Source organism: Pteronotus mesoamericanus, unplaced genomic scaffold (assembly GCF_021234165.1).
Source record: "Pteronotus mesoamericanus isolate MK-2021 breed Mesoamerican mustached bat unplaced genomic scaffold, CSHL_Meso_final contig_164, whole genome shotgun sequence".
Classification (NCBI taxonomy): Eukaryota; Metazoa; Chordata; class Mammalia; order Chiroptera; family Mormoopidae; genus Pteronotus; species Pteronotus mesoamericanus.
Window position 1 is genome coordinate 5,409,409 of NW_026555065.1, and position 14,085 is coordinate 5,423,493.

The following is a 14,085-nucleotide window of genomic DNA, read 5'->3' on the forward strand; positions in this document are numbered from 1 at the left end:
TTGCAAAGCAGAAGTCATGTATTGTATTGTGAATCCAAGCATTGTCCAATACAAATGTAATGTGAGCCACATAGGTCACTTGAAATGTCCTGGCAGCCAAATATTAAAAAATAAAAAGAAACAGGTAATTTTAATAACATTTAACCTGATATATCTAAAATATTATCATTTCAATATATAATCAGGATAAAATTATTACTGGAACAGTTCATTTTTTTTATACCAAGTATTCAAAATCTGAGATATATTTTACAGTTATAGCATGTGTTAATTGCACTGGCCACATTTCAAGAGCTCAGTAGCCAGATGGGCTAGCAGCTACTGTATTAGCACAGCTGTACCTTTAAAATCTGACCTGCAAATACACACCGAGCAATCCTTGGTGTGTCAATTATCATATTAATGAACGGATATTGGGAAGGTGTATGTATCCCTCCATGAGACAAAAGGAAGAATCTTTGCACAGGGGCCTGTGGGTGGCCAGGATGGTGCAGGCGGAGCAGCACCAAGGGGCTGGAGGGCATGGCGGGAGGCCCCGGCGCTGCACCTGCCTCCCCGAATCTTAGGAAGGTCACTTGACCTCCTAACCTTTTGGAGTTTCCTTTCTATAAAATGGGAAGGTAAACTGGAATCATTTTAAGGGCCTTTATGACATTGATGATCCTGAGCTTTCCATCTCCGGTTGGCCAGCCCTCCTTGGAGCTGGGACAGTGCTGGTCCCCTGCCGAAGGGATGGGCTGCTGTTTGTCTTCCCGACATAGAGCGCCAGGAGCCTTCCATTAGAAACAGACTCCTGCATGTTCCATGGGGCCGAAGCGTAAACCTTTGTTCTTTTAGGAGAACCATGATCCCACCCTAGGCCAGTGTGGCTCCACAGAATTCCACAGTTGGCAAGAACCACAAACCAACTCCCCTGGGTGGCATGGGCCAGGCGGCGTTTTATTTAGATGAATACACACAGAGATGCTACAGTTCTGTCTGGGCATATGATTATATGTTTGGATGCCGTGTGGTCTTACGGGAAGTCAAGAGCACTGACTGCAAATCCCAGCTCACACCAAGTTTACTGTGCCCTGCCTTGGTTTCCCTTTTTCTCAATTGGCAGTGTAGCAGTTACTTACGGGATGACAGTTCTATCCCACTCCCCAGATTACTTTTTAAAGAAACTTGAGCCTTTACTCTAAATGCAACCTTAATCCAAGTTTCGAAGTACCTTGGGCTGAAAGCAGCTCCGAAGTGAGGCGAGATCTCAAGTTCCAACCCTTTTTTCTTTTTGAAGATCCAGTGGCACGAAGGAGGACACGCAGCCATAATTAGTGTGGGAGAGCTGCGGAAATGGAGGGGAAATGGTGAAATTTTATTTTCATCAAGCCTTTATCGAAAGACTGGTGGGTGAGTGTACTCCCGGAAGAAAGGATCACTGTCTGCTAACATTTTCCATCCTCGAGGTGAGCACCAAAGAGGCAGTCTCTCAGTTATCGCTCTTTAATCACGAGCGGGAAGGGAAAAGAAGGCTTTTTCTAATGCAAACCCCTATCAACAGTCAGGAGGGACCACTGGCCAGGACATTCTGCGTCGGCCAATTGTCCTTGGACACAAATCTAAAGTTAATACAGTGCTACTTCTGCCCACATTACCTCTTTAAAGAGACATATCATCACCCAAACCTTGTGGGCTCATTCAGAAAGGACCTTCTGTCTGAGAGCTCATTATCCTGAACTGTTTTTGGTCTCATCCCCTAGGGTTGTGACATCTATTTTAATTTCAAAACTACCACAGAATTCAGGCGTGAGCTCTGCCACCATCACTGCCGCCTTTGTCCACACCGCAACCATGCCGCCCTACACCTTTTTCTACTTCTCTGTTCCAGGCTCAGTGACACCCTGCGCGGGCTGCTGGCCAACCAGGGCCAGAGCTGGAAGGAGGAGGCGGTGACCGAGGAGACCTGGCTACAGGGCTCCCGCAAAGTATTCTGTCTATGTGGGCAGCTCCCCAAGTTCCAGGACAAAGGCCTCACTCTGTACCAGCCCAATGCCTTTCTGCGACACCTGAGCCGCTCCCTTGGGCTGTGTGGGAAAGACCAGTGGGAGGCATCGCTGGTGCATGTGGTGAATGATGTCATGAAGGACCTTTGCTGCAAATACATCACCCTTATCTACAACAACTACGAGGTGGGTGAGGAAGACAATGTGAAGGAACTCCTGGGGCACCGGAAGCCTTCTACGACCCTGCTGTCCCCATCCCGGGGGCCAGGGCTTTATTGTGGGCGGCCAGATCTCCTTCGTGGGCTACAGCCTGCTAGACTCGCTGCTGAATCAGCAGCCTGGACTTTGTCCTGCTGCCCTTGGCCCACATGGCTTGCCTCAGCACCTGGCCCAAGGTCGCGGCCTTCTTGGCCTCCATGGAGCACATGACCCTCCCCATCAGTGGCAGTGGGAAACAGCGAGGGGGCAGCGACTGCCTTCTTCTCTTTGCTCAGGACCAATAAAATCTCCAAGAGAAAAAAAGTAATTTAGAATTCAATGTAATTTACTAGGTTATACACATACCCAATCTGGTAAAAAATTAATACTATAAAATTATATTAAAGAAAAAGTAAATGTCCATTCCCTCTGAGCCAAACACCAATCTATAACCAGTTTCCTGTGTATTATTTCAAAGATACTCTATAGATTAAAAAAATATATTTTCAGGCATTAATAACAAGATGTATTGTTTAATTTTAAAGCTATTTTAACTTTAAAATAGCTTTGGTTCTCCTAAAAGGTAGAAAGGTAGAAACACATGGATTAAAAAAAGCAAAAAATAAAATAATAATAGAGAGAAAGGCCTGGGGTATAATTTTTTTAAATGCTGTGTTGATGTGTGAAGTTTAAAAATATTTTGATGTATTTCAAATCATGGAAAACAAGATGCTGTGAATCATGGACTGTCCCAAATAAACTGTCTAGCATGATTACATATTTTTGTGTTTGCTTGGCAAGGTCATCTTAATGAGTTTACATAATAATATACAGAAAACAGAAGCCACCAAATAAACTGGAGTGACTGAGGAGGGGAGGGGGCGGGGCAGAGCACGGACTGACTCAAGAACTACCACTTAGAGAAGAGGCGTGCGGGAGGAAAAGGCGAAAGACTGGAGAGGTAGATGAACCAAGCGCTAGGCCAGCGCTTTCCAGGAGGGTCTTCTGCAATGACGGGGTGACCACGTTCTGTGCTGTCCAATACAGTAGTTGCTGGTGCTGATAAGCACTTGAAATGTGACTAGTGTGACTGAGGGACTGGCTTTTTTATTCCATTTAGTTTTAATTCATTTGGATTTGAAGAGCCACATGCGTTAGTGGTTACCATACCAGACAGTGTAGACCTGGGATTTGCAACGTCTTTGGGAGCATCACTCAGTAGAGAGGAGAATAAAAAAGAGGGAGAGAATAAATGCGGGGAAAGTAAAAGAAGAAGAGAAAAGAAGGAAGGCAAGGAGTGAGGAAGAATGAGAGGAAAGAGGAGCCATTAGGCCTTGCCAGAGGGAAAAGAGAAGGGAAGAGAATGAAAAAAAATATATATATATTTTTTAAAAGGACAGCTACAAGAAGGGAGGGTACGAGATGGGAAAAGAAAAAGACACAGTAGAAGGGCACAGACAGCTGAGATCAACTGTCCTAAGTGACACCGAGTGACCCTGTACCCCTGGAAGGGGGCTTCCTGCCACCTCTGGCATTTGGGTATCCGGGGGTCTCTGAGACTGCAGCACTGGAATGCCCTCTGGAGGGCTGGCTCCTGGAACGACGTCCCACCTGCCCTGACCTTGGAGGCCTGCGGACCTGAACTACCTCATCTGTGAAGGGAGCAGGGGTCCGCCACCCCAAGGACCCAACCCCCGAATGTGTAAAATGGTTGATTCTAAGGAAAACCCACAGGTTTGATACACCACTAGGTGTCACCATTAACCAAAATGAATTTTTATTTTTTATTTCATTTTTTTAACCTGCAATATGTGGTGTAGGTTTCTTCTTTGAATTTATATCTGATCTACACATTTTACCTGATATTTTCTCATTTTGTCACACCAAAAGCAAAGTGGTGTGTGTCCTGGGAGCCCACTAAACAGGGATACCCATTCTAATTTGGTTTATTTTTCTTTCCAGTTAAAACTCCGCTAAGTGCCACAAACATGATATGTATGCATGTACACACATACTCCCTTGCTTGCTTGCCGTTTATTCATTTAACATTTACTATGCACCAGACAGGGGCCTTTGTACAGCTGTGCGAGTTTGACACTGAACGACTCAGGGGGACACTGTTCACATGGACCTCAATGTGACTGGTACTCCCCTGAGGCTGTTTGGCTCAGCGGCTCTGCAAGACTCTGGTCTTGGCCATGGGGACGAAAGCATGGTCTCTCCTTTTTCCTTCCTCTTTGTTTTCTCTCTTAGGAAAGGTAGTTAGTCTAAAGCTTTCTTTGTCATTAGAGGTATCTGTGCCCTGCGTAAATTTTGAGACTTCTACATACCACATGTTGTTTTCCTTACATCCTCATAAGAACTACACTTTTGTTCCTTTTCAGAAAAGTAATGTCCTCCATTGAGCATCTTGTATGAATAAAGCAATGTACTAAGCCAGCTGGGAAAATCAAATCGTGGCTTTTGTCCTTGAGAAATTCAAGAAGAGGCTTGATCACACGTAAGATACAAAATAATATACTTAAGTCTTGTATATCTCAACCTCACCTTTGACTAGAAGAGGAGTAGCAGCGATTGAGCATGAACTTGTTGACTAGGACCTCTAGACTCGGAGGAATGTACCAATTAGATGTTGCTGTGTCACAAACCACCTCAAAACTTAGTGGCTTAAAAAAACAAACATTTATTATTTCTCATGATTTTGTGAGTCATTTGGACAGTTCTGATCTAGGTTGGTGGGGCAGAACCCTGAGGTCTGTAGGTCGTTCGTGTGAGGTTGGCTGGCCTCACTCACATACCTGGAGGCTGACAGGCAGTTGGTCAAAGGGGACTCCTCTGGGATGGCTTGTCTCTGCTCCATGTGATCTCTCATTCTCTAGCAGGCTAACCTGGGCTTCACGTGGTAGTCTCACCTGGTGGTCCAGGGTACCAAAGAGCAGTAAGAGAGGGCAGGCTGCAATATGCAAGCATTTTCAAATTTTTGCCTGTGCTATGTTTGCTCTTGTCCCGTTGATCAAAGCAAGTCACCTGGCCAGGACTACAGTCAGTGTGAAAGGTATTGCCCAAGGATGTGGATACAGGAAGGTATGAATGAATTGAAGGTCGTTACTGCAACAATATACTGAAGCAAATCAATTTAATTTAATTCCTCCTTATTTCATTTTTTACCAAAATGATAATAATGTTTTCTTTACCCACTGCCCAGGGATGCAAAAAGAATAAACACAGAAGAAACTGCTATCTGTCATTCAAAGGAGAAGGACATAGTAAACATTATTAATTTTACTTCAGTTTCTTTCCTTTTTTTTATCTTTTTCATGTCTCTTTCACAACATAAACAATCTATTCCACTTATTGGAAATTCCCTTCAAATATAAAATAATATTAAGTGTCAACTGTAATTGAATAATAAAATGTTTTGAAAGGCAATATTTTCAGAAGAAATTTCCATTTGTCCCATAGTCTTTACCTTTAAATAGGAATATTTCAAGGGCTGTGTGTAGTCACCCACCTAACCCACTTCACAGTGTAACTAGGACATTATTCAGGAGCAGAAACCTAAGAATGTCTGGCCACTTACTTGCTCACTCCTGCTATTGCCCCTCCATGTTAGACTTTGCAGGTACATTTTGTTCTAAATAGTTGCTCAGTATTGCACAGGTTTCAATATCTGTTATTACAGCACTCTAAGGATTTATCAGATCATAAAGAGAAAGGTTAGGAGTTCACAGTGTCTGTTCTCACTCCTATTTTCATGTTGTTGAGAATTACTAAAGATAAGCAGACCTCTGTGAATCCACATTCGATCTTACTGGAACCGAGATTAGGCAAGAGCACTACTTCATCTTTATGAATGACTTCTTTTTCCTATAACTTGTGATCTCTACCATTTAATTTGAAAAAAGAAACATTTATTGAGCATCTACTATGCGTGAAGAACTACTGTGGAGATAGAGAGGAATGAAGCACAGTTCTTGCTCTCCTGGAGGTCGCTGCTCTATCTAATGGGACAGTTAGATAACTAACAACAAACTATAAGGCCAACCTGACAGATGAGCACTTATGAGGAACATTCAGGAAGGAATGATTTACAGCAATGGGATGGACTTGAAAAGACATCATAAGAATGATGACTTATGTTCTGAGCCTTGATGAACTGGTAGAATTTCTCAATGTGGAAAAAGGGTGAGAGGATTCTCTGGAGAGGGAACTGCATGGTAAGTAAACAGATAAGGTTTCAAGTTCACCATGTGTTCAGGAGAAGGAGATCACCCAGGGTGGTTTGAGTGTGGGGTATGTTGTAGTTAATGGAAAAGGAGGTCAGGCCAGCTTGTCAAGACCCTGAATGTTACAATGAGGGCCTCCAATGGTCTATGATGAAAGGATTCTCATGATTTTAATTATTTTATCAATGTTACTCTGTTCTCTGGATCCTGACAAAATGGCGCCGCCCCTCTTAGGCTTCTGGCTGTCTCACACAACACAGCCCTGCGAGCACCTTGGAAAGGAGGCAGTTGGTGGAGCTGAGTATCTAATGTAACTGTGAGAAGCCTCTAGCGGAGCAGCACATCATTGGGTCCAAGGGTTTTTGTATATGTGACTGCAGTCTATAGGGTGAAGGGGAAAAGTGCCACAGGTAGGGAAACTTTTATCTTTGGCTCTTTTTCTCCCCCGCATTTTCATGGACAGATTACAGTTTACTCTAACTCCACTGTAAGACACACAGAATCACCAGTCCTGCACCAGCAGGAGATGAAGCTTATGGTTACATTAGGGCAAGCTTAACCCCTGGGGGCAGGAAGGAGAAACAGGTGCAGATAGATCTGCATTTACTCCAAAAACAGGAACTCAACGGAGTACAGGAGGTCTTAGCCAATGTGATAAGACAGGCAAAAGAAGTAATAGGTATAAGGATTTGAAAGGAAGTAACAAAACAGTCATTATTTATAGATGATCTGATTATCTACACAGAGCACCTCACAGAATTAATAGAAAAAATTTTAGACATAGGCTGTCAGGAACAAGATTTGCTTACAAATATCAGCATTCTTCTACATCAGCAATATGCAACCAGAAATATAATAGAAAATAAGATACTTTTCACAAGAGCAATAAAACTACAAAGTACCTAAAAATTAACTTACAAAAAGTTCAAAATAAAGTTTTGGAGAAAAATGCAAAACTATTATAGGGAATAATATAAGATGTGAATAAACAAAGAGATATGCTGTATTGGTAGATAAGACTCCTTAACATGTAAAAGATATCTATTCTTTCCAAAGTTAATATAAAAATTCAAGGCAATTTCAATACATGCCCAACAATTTTTTTTGACAGAATAAAAAGGTATCTTCAAACATTTATATGAAAAAGTGGTAGGAGGGGAAATTAGGTAAAGGTGGTTAAAAAGTACAAATGTCTAGTTATAAGATAAATAAGCACTAGATATGTAATGTACAACATGATAGTTATAGTTAACACTTATTTTATATGGAAGTTGTTAAGAGAGTTGATCCTAAGAGTTTCATCACAATGAAAATAATTTTTCTTATTTTTGAAATCTATGTAAGATAATGGATGTTAACTAAACTTATTTGTGGTAATCACCTCACAATATATGTAAGTCAAATCATTATGCTGAATCTTAAACTTATACAATGTTGTATGTCAATTTTATCTCAATAAAACTATAAAAGAGGTATATGGAAGAATAAAATCAAAGTCCATAATCATTTGAGTCAACTTGGACAAAAGAGCAAAGAGGAAAGACTTGCCTCACTATATTCCAATGCTATATATTAAAACACTATGGTATTGATACAGAAACATGCACATAGACAAAGGGTCAGAAAGTACTCAGAAATGTATGTGTGTTGTGTGTTTATGCATTTGGGTGTGAAAGTATCTCCCATATAGAAAAGAAGACACCACAAATCAGCGGGGTAAGAGTGGTCTGATTAGGAAAGAGTGCAGGGAAAACTGGCTCATGACATGGAGAAAAATTAAGTTGGATCCCTAACACCATAAATAAAGGTGAGCTTCAGATGCATTAAATATATGAATGTGAAAGGCAACCCCTCAAAAAAAAAGAGAAATATACATAGGAGAACATATGTATGATCATAAAGTTGGGAAAGAATTAAAAAAAAAAAAAGACCTAATGCCCTGACTGGTGTGACTCAGTTGGTTGGGTATTGAACCACAAAGTGAAGGGTCTCTGGTTCAGTTCCCGGTCAAGGGCATATGCCTGGGTGGAGGATTTGGTCTCTGGTCAGGGCATGTACGAGGGGTGACCAATCAATGTTTCTCTCTGACATTGGAGTTTCTCTCCCTCTCTTTCTCCTTCCCCTCTTTCTAAGAACAAATAAATAAAATCTTTTAAAAAATAAAAATAAAAACAAGCTCTAACATGTGTAACCATAGGTCAAAAAAAATTGATGAATTTAACTATGTAAAAATTAATGGTAATATAATGATAGATATCATTCCCAAAATTAACTGACAGGCAATACACTGAGAAAAAAAAATTTTGAGACTTCTAAAACCAGCAAGGGATTATTACCCAGAACATATAAGAAAGAGCTACAAATCCACCAGGAAAAGACAGAAAACCCAATGGAAAAATGGGCAAAGTCTTTGAATATACAACTCACACAAGAAAATCCACTAATTTTGCTCAACTCCACTAGTCATTAGGTAAGCAAAAATTGAAACAATAGCAAGATATCTCTTTTTATCCACGAGGTTGGCAAAAATCAGGAGGCTGGCAGATACCAAACTCTGGCAAGGTTATACGGAAGCAGAAACTCACCGGTCTGGAGTAGAGTAAACTGGTAGAGCTATTCTAGGGCATGTCAAAGATAAACAAAGCTGGTGCTAGTCAAAGCCGTAAGGACAGGTTTCATTCAGTAACTACTGCAAGAGGGAAAACGAGTCCAGAGTGAACTGAACTCAACTTCCACAAAACAAAAGGCTGAAGACATTCGAAAGGCTGGGATAGGATAAGGGAAAGGCACTGAGGAGTGTTTAGAGGGGTCAGTCCATGTGACTAGGCCCCCTGGACTTGTTAACTGGTGCTTATCCAAGGGAGAAACGAACTTCTCCCTTGTCCATGTCCCGTGGACATGGGAGCAGTGGCTCAAGGTGGAGTGAGGTGGCCACCAGCTGGGCCCCTATTCTCCCCCTGGGACTCGAAGGAGGGGAGAGTTACCCCCCTAAATGTTTACTTTTCAAGAAGTCTCTCAGATCCTTCAGGAAACAGTTTTGGGCGGTTGATTCACATCTCCAAGAGCAGGAAAGGGTTGGTAATTAATTGGAAACTTCCTAAAGTAACTGCTCTAAGTGGGCGTTCAGGGGCTGCCTGCCTATCAGCAGGTGTTGGTGAGAACAAATGGTAAATCTTCCAGGCAGGCATTTTAAGGAAGGATGTGACCTTCAGCTGCTGGAACCCATGCTAGAGTTCGGTCAGGTCTCTTAGCGAAGGGGTTTGGATGGAGTCTTTAGCTGCCCAGGGTTCTGCAGGTCTCCGGCACAGACTGGCCATCCTTTGTAAAAGCATATCTGCCTAGATGATATAACTCGGCTCTTCCATGCCTGGGCACGTGCTTCAGAAAGACTTGCATAGGGCCCGAAGGATCACGAACAAAGATATGCACCTCACTGTAACACTGGTCACAGGGCGTTGCTAGGGGAATGGAAAAGTAAAGGTGGTAGCTAAATTTAAAAACAGACACCATATGAAATGACATAATGTATTTTCTAAGTACACATACATATCCAAGAACTCATGATCGAAAATAGGAGAATGAAGACCTATGGGAGGGAGGGGAATTTAAGTATTAGGGATGAAGGGGGGAAAAATAAAATGAAACCAGAGCAGCTCCTTAGACGGACACTGCTCCATTCACTGCGCTATAGTCAGAGGGAAGGGATAGAGGGAAGGAGAGAGGTTGAGGGGGAACAGAGAGAAAGTGTGTCCCTCTGGCAGGGTGGCCGAAGAACGAGAAGCTAGGACGGGAGAGGCCAGGGGGGAGTTGCTGGGGTGATGCAGGTGGGAGAGGAGAATGGTCAGAAGTGCAACAGAGGCAAGAGAAATAATAATAAACAATGAGTGTTGCTTAAGGATCTAGTTCTACGGGTCTGAGCTGTTAGGTTCTTTCATTTCCTTTGGGGATGGATCCCAGAAGTTCCCTGAAGGTCGAAACATTATAATGGATGATATACTGAATGTGGGGTCAAGTCCACATTGACCCCAAAGTTTCTAACTTGGGCAGCTGGGAAGATGATGGTGCCAGTAACCAAACTAAGACAGGAGCAAGATGGGAAAGACACAAATTCATGGCTTGGGACCTCCCAGCCCATCACTTTGAAAAATCAAGAGTCTAAGAAGGCATTCCTCTTCAGGGGGAAAGGGAGGTAACATCATTGTACTCCTAATAACAATGGGCATCTTCGTAACAACAAAGAATTTGAGTGCTTATTGCATGTTAGATGCTACACTTAAGATGTTTTTACCCATTAGCCCATTCACCACCCTATAAAATAGGTGCTATTAGTATTTCCATTTTATTGATTAGGCAACTGAAGCTGAGAGAAGTTAAGCACTGGCCCGAGATTACAGGGTTTCTGCAAACCCCTGCCTTCTGATTCCTTGGCCATGCTGTGTGCCAGGCTCTGGGCCACAGGCTTGATGCTGATATAATTCCTGTTACGTGTTCCAGGAGGTAGGCTTATTATCTTTATTCTACAAATGAAAGTGAGGCTCCCAGCACTTAGGTTCCTGATCCAACCTCTCTCAGCCAGTGAGTGGCACAGTGCGATTCAAACCTGAAGGCTGCTCTTTCCACAGACACACCTGCCCATCTACGCTGCTGCTCAGAATGCTCCTCATGCTCTAATGTAAACTTGACCTGTAGGTTAAATGAGTCTAAAGAGACAATATTAACCAGTTGAAGGGCACGGACCTTGTTTGGAGCCCATTTCAAACAAGTGGTTAGTAAAACCACTGAAAGGACTGCTGAGAAAACATGGCATTAAGGAATTATTGAAGTTTGTGAGTGGTGATAACATTGCAATTGTGTTTTAAATAAGGGAGTCCTTTTGAAAGAGAAACATATACACATGAAACAATGGAGTGGCTCTCAAAATGTGACTTCCGGATCGAAAGCATCAGCATCTTCTGGAGACTTGCTAGAAATACACACTCTCGCCCTGACTCCAGACCTGCTGACCGGGACACTGGGAGTGGGCTCAGCAATCCGTGTGCGCACAGCCCCCAGGGGGACCTGAGGCACACGGCAGTCCGACTCTCACTGAATAATGTGATGCCTTGAATTTGTCTCAAAACAACACGGGGAAGGGGTGGTGGTTGGGGGGGACATAGATGAAAACCAGGCTGATCGTGAGTTGGTAATCGTTGCAGCTGGGTCATGGGTACATGCGTTCACTATAATTACACTCTCTGTTTTTATATGTGCTTGGAAGTTTTCCAAAATAAAAATGTTTCAAAAATCCAAACCATTTTCTCCACTATGCTCCGTAACGGTTCTCTCCTCACTCCTCGTGGTCGCTCACTTTTGAGCTCTCCTCCACCTGGAACGTCTCCTCTTGGCTTCAGAGACATTAGCTCTACTTATTCTCCTCATGTGCCTCAAGTTTTCCAAACCTTCGGGGCTCCTTCTATTAAAGTTTTTAAATGACCCATCTCTTACCATCGGTCCCCATTTTTCCTCTCGGCGTTCTTTTCCACGCACGACTCACTCCAGTTTCCATTCACTGTTTGCAGAACTGGATTTCTCCAAGGCCCTACGAACCACCTGGAGTCCAAGGCCTTTTCTCGACACCCACCTTTTGTGATCTCTCTGCTGCATTTGTTGGCTAGTGATGCCCTCCTTTCCTAGACAGTCTGTCGTTTCTTCTTTCTCTTAATAAAGAACACATTTGCCTTTTTTAAGTTTAAAAAGAATTTAATGTGTGTGTTTTAATCTGCAACAGATTTGCTGTTAAAACAAACAAACAAACAAACAAACAAACCCAGACAATACAGAACTGTAACAAGTAAAACTGTCACCTTGTTTCCTGGAACACTGTCTTTCTTGTTGCTTCCTACTGCCCTGGCTGATCCTCCACCAGGCCTGAGCTCATCCCCTAGGTTCCCCGGGATGGCACTCACACTAGGGAACCTGAAGATCGCAGCCCATTGATTCTTAAGGCTGAAGGGGGAGGTTGTTGAAGGGTGGGAGCAGGTGGTCAATGAAACAGAGCAGAGAACAGAAGCAGAGCCAGAGTGAGGATGGCTGGCAGCCGCCTAGAAGTGGGACAAAGAATGAAATGTCGCTCGTGGATGTCCAGCTCTGACAGCTCTCCAAACCTTTCCCTTCAGTGACTGTCCCTGGTTCTCAGTCATGGCTTGTGGGCTCTTTCAGGAGCTTTGGGCCCAGAAGCTTCTTTAGGAGGCCTATTACCGAAACACTGTTCTGCACAGAAACTTAGAATGAAGACTCACTGTCATGCACTGTGGCCACCTCTGCTCTGGCTGTGACCTTGAACCCATCCTAGGGGTCTCATCTCCTCCATGTGACCAGCTCTATGTGTACACTCACTTCCTCTTGTCCCCAAAGCCACCAAGCGATAAGCGATGACTTACTGGCATTCTACCCATCGTTATAGTTACCCGAATCCATCAAATTGTATCTTTGTTGCTCTTCTAGGAGTTTCCTGACCTTCTTGAGGAAATCACTCAGGAAACTTGACCCCCTGTTTTAAATCACCAGTCATCCCAGGTTTTGTGATTTTTTAAAACTTGTGTTAAGATGTTATCAATGTTAAAATTAATACTATGTAGAAATGTGGGGAAGTACGTATGGTCCAATGTTAGCTTTTTTTTTTTAAGTAGTATACAAAATATGGTATATTTACTCAATAGTAACCAGGTAAATACTTTTTGTTGACATGGACGAATACAAGAATGAAATGTGCAAGAATGAAGTTATTATCAAGTAGCCTGGATGGGTGGGCAACTTTTTCTTTTATGTATGCCCTCTAAATGACTTTGTATATAAAAATCACTTGGCTGAGATGTTTCCCTGTGCTAGTTCAACGGTGAAAGTTCTCTTTCCTGTTGTGGCCAGGCATGCTTTGTCCAGCTTAGACTTCCTGCTGAGTCTTCACAGCATTACTATATTGCTCATGCCCCGGGTGGAAGACCAAGGAGTTAGCTTTCACTTCCCTGTGCCTTTCTTTTTGTTCATACAATGATGACAGGTTAGCACTGTTCCTTTCCTAGTTTTTCTTTGCCCTCTTGCTCTTCCGCTGACAGCTAATTATATGAGACCAGCTATGAGGGGATTTCTCTTACTATATCTGAACTGATTCTTTTCCTATGAACTGGGCCTGTGTGAACTTGTGTTTTTTCTCAGGGATGTAATGGGCCCAGGGATCCTTCTGATCACAGGTCTGAAATCCCAACTAAAAACAAACAACTCTCATTACAAGCATTAATATACTTTGTAATTATGAATTGTGGCATCCTCCCTAAACACTCAAAAGAATTTTACAAATTCTCACTGGAATTAGGTGGTACAGTCTCTATTTTTAAAAAATGGAATGACTGAGGTAATTGAGGCATTTTGCCTTCCTCGTCCTGCAGGGGAGAGAATTTGAAGAGGGAGCCCAAATTTTTTGGTCCTAATTTTCTGATTCTTGGAACATCCTTGAAGAACTCTCACTGTATTTTGCCATTTTTTTTTAATCCTCTCTGAGGATGTGTCTATTGATTTCAGAAAGAAAGGAAGGGAGAGATAAACAGGGAAAGAGAGAGAGAGAAACAATTGATTGGTTGCTTCCCATATGTGCCCTGACCGGGGATCGAGCCTACAATATTTTGGTGTATGGGATGACATGC

General features: G+C 42.7%; 1 pseudogene; it reads left to right on the plus strand.

Moving 5' to 3' along the window:
- The first annotated feature begins 1,833 nt into the window (after nt 1–1,833).
- On the plus strand, nt 1,834–2,488 carry LOC129064449 (glutathione S-transferase P-like; annotated as a pseudogene).
- The last annotated feature ends 11,597 nt before the right edge of the window (nt 2,489–14,085 follow it).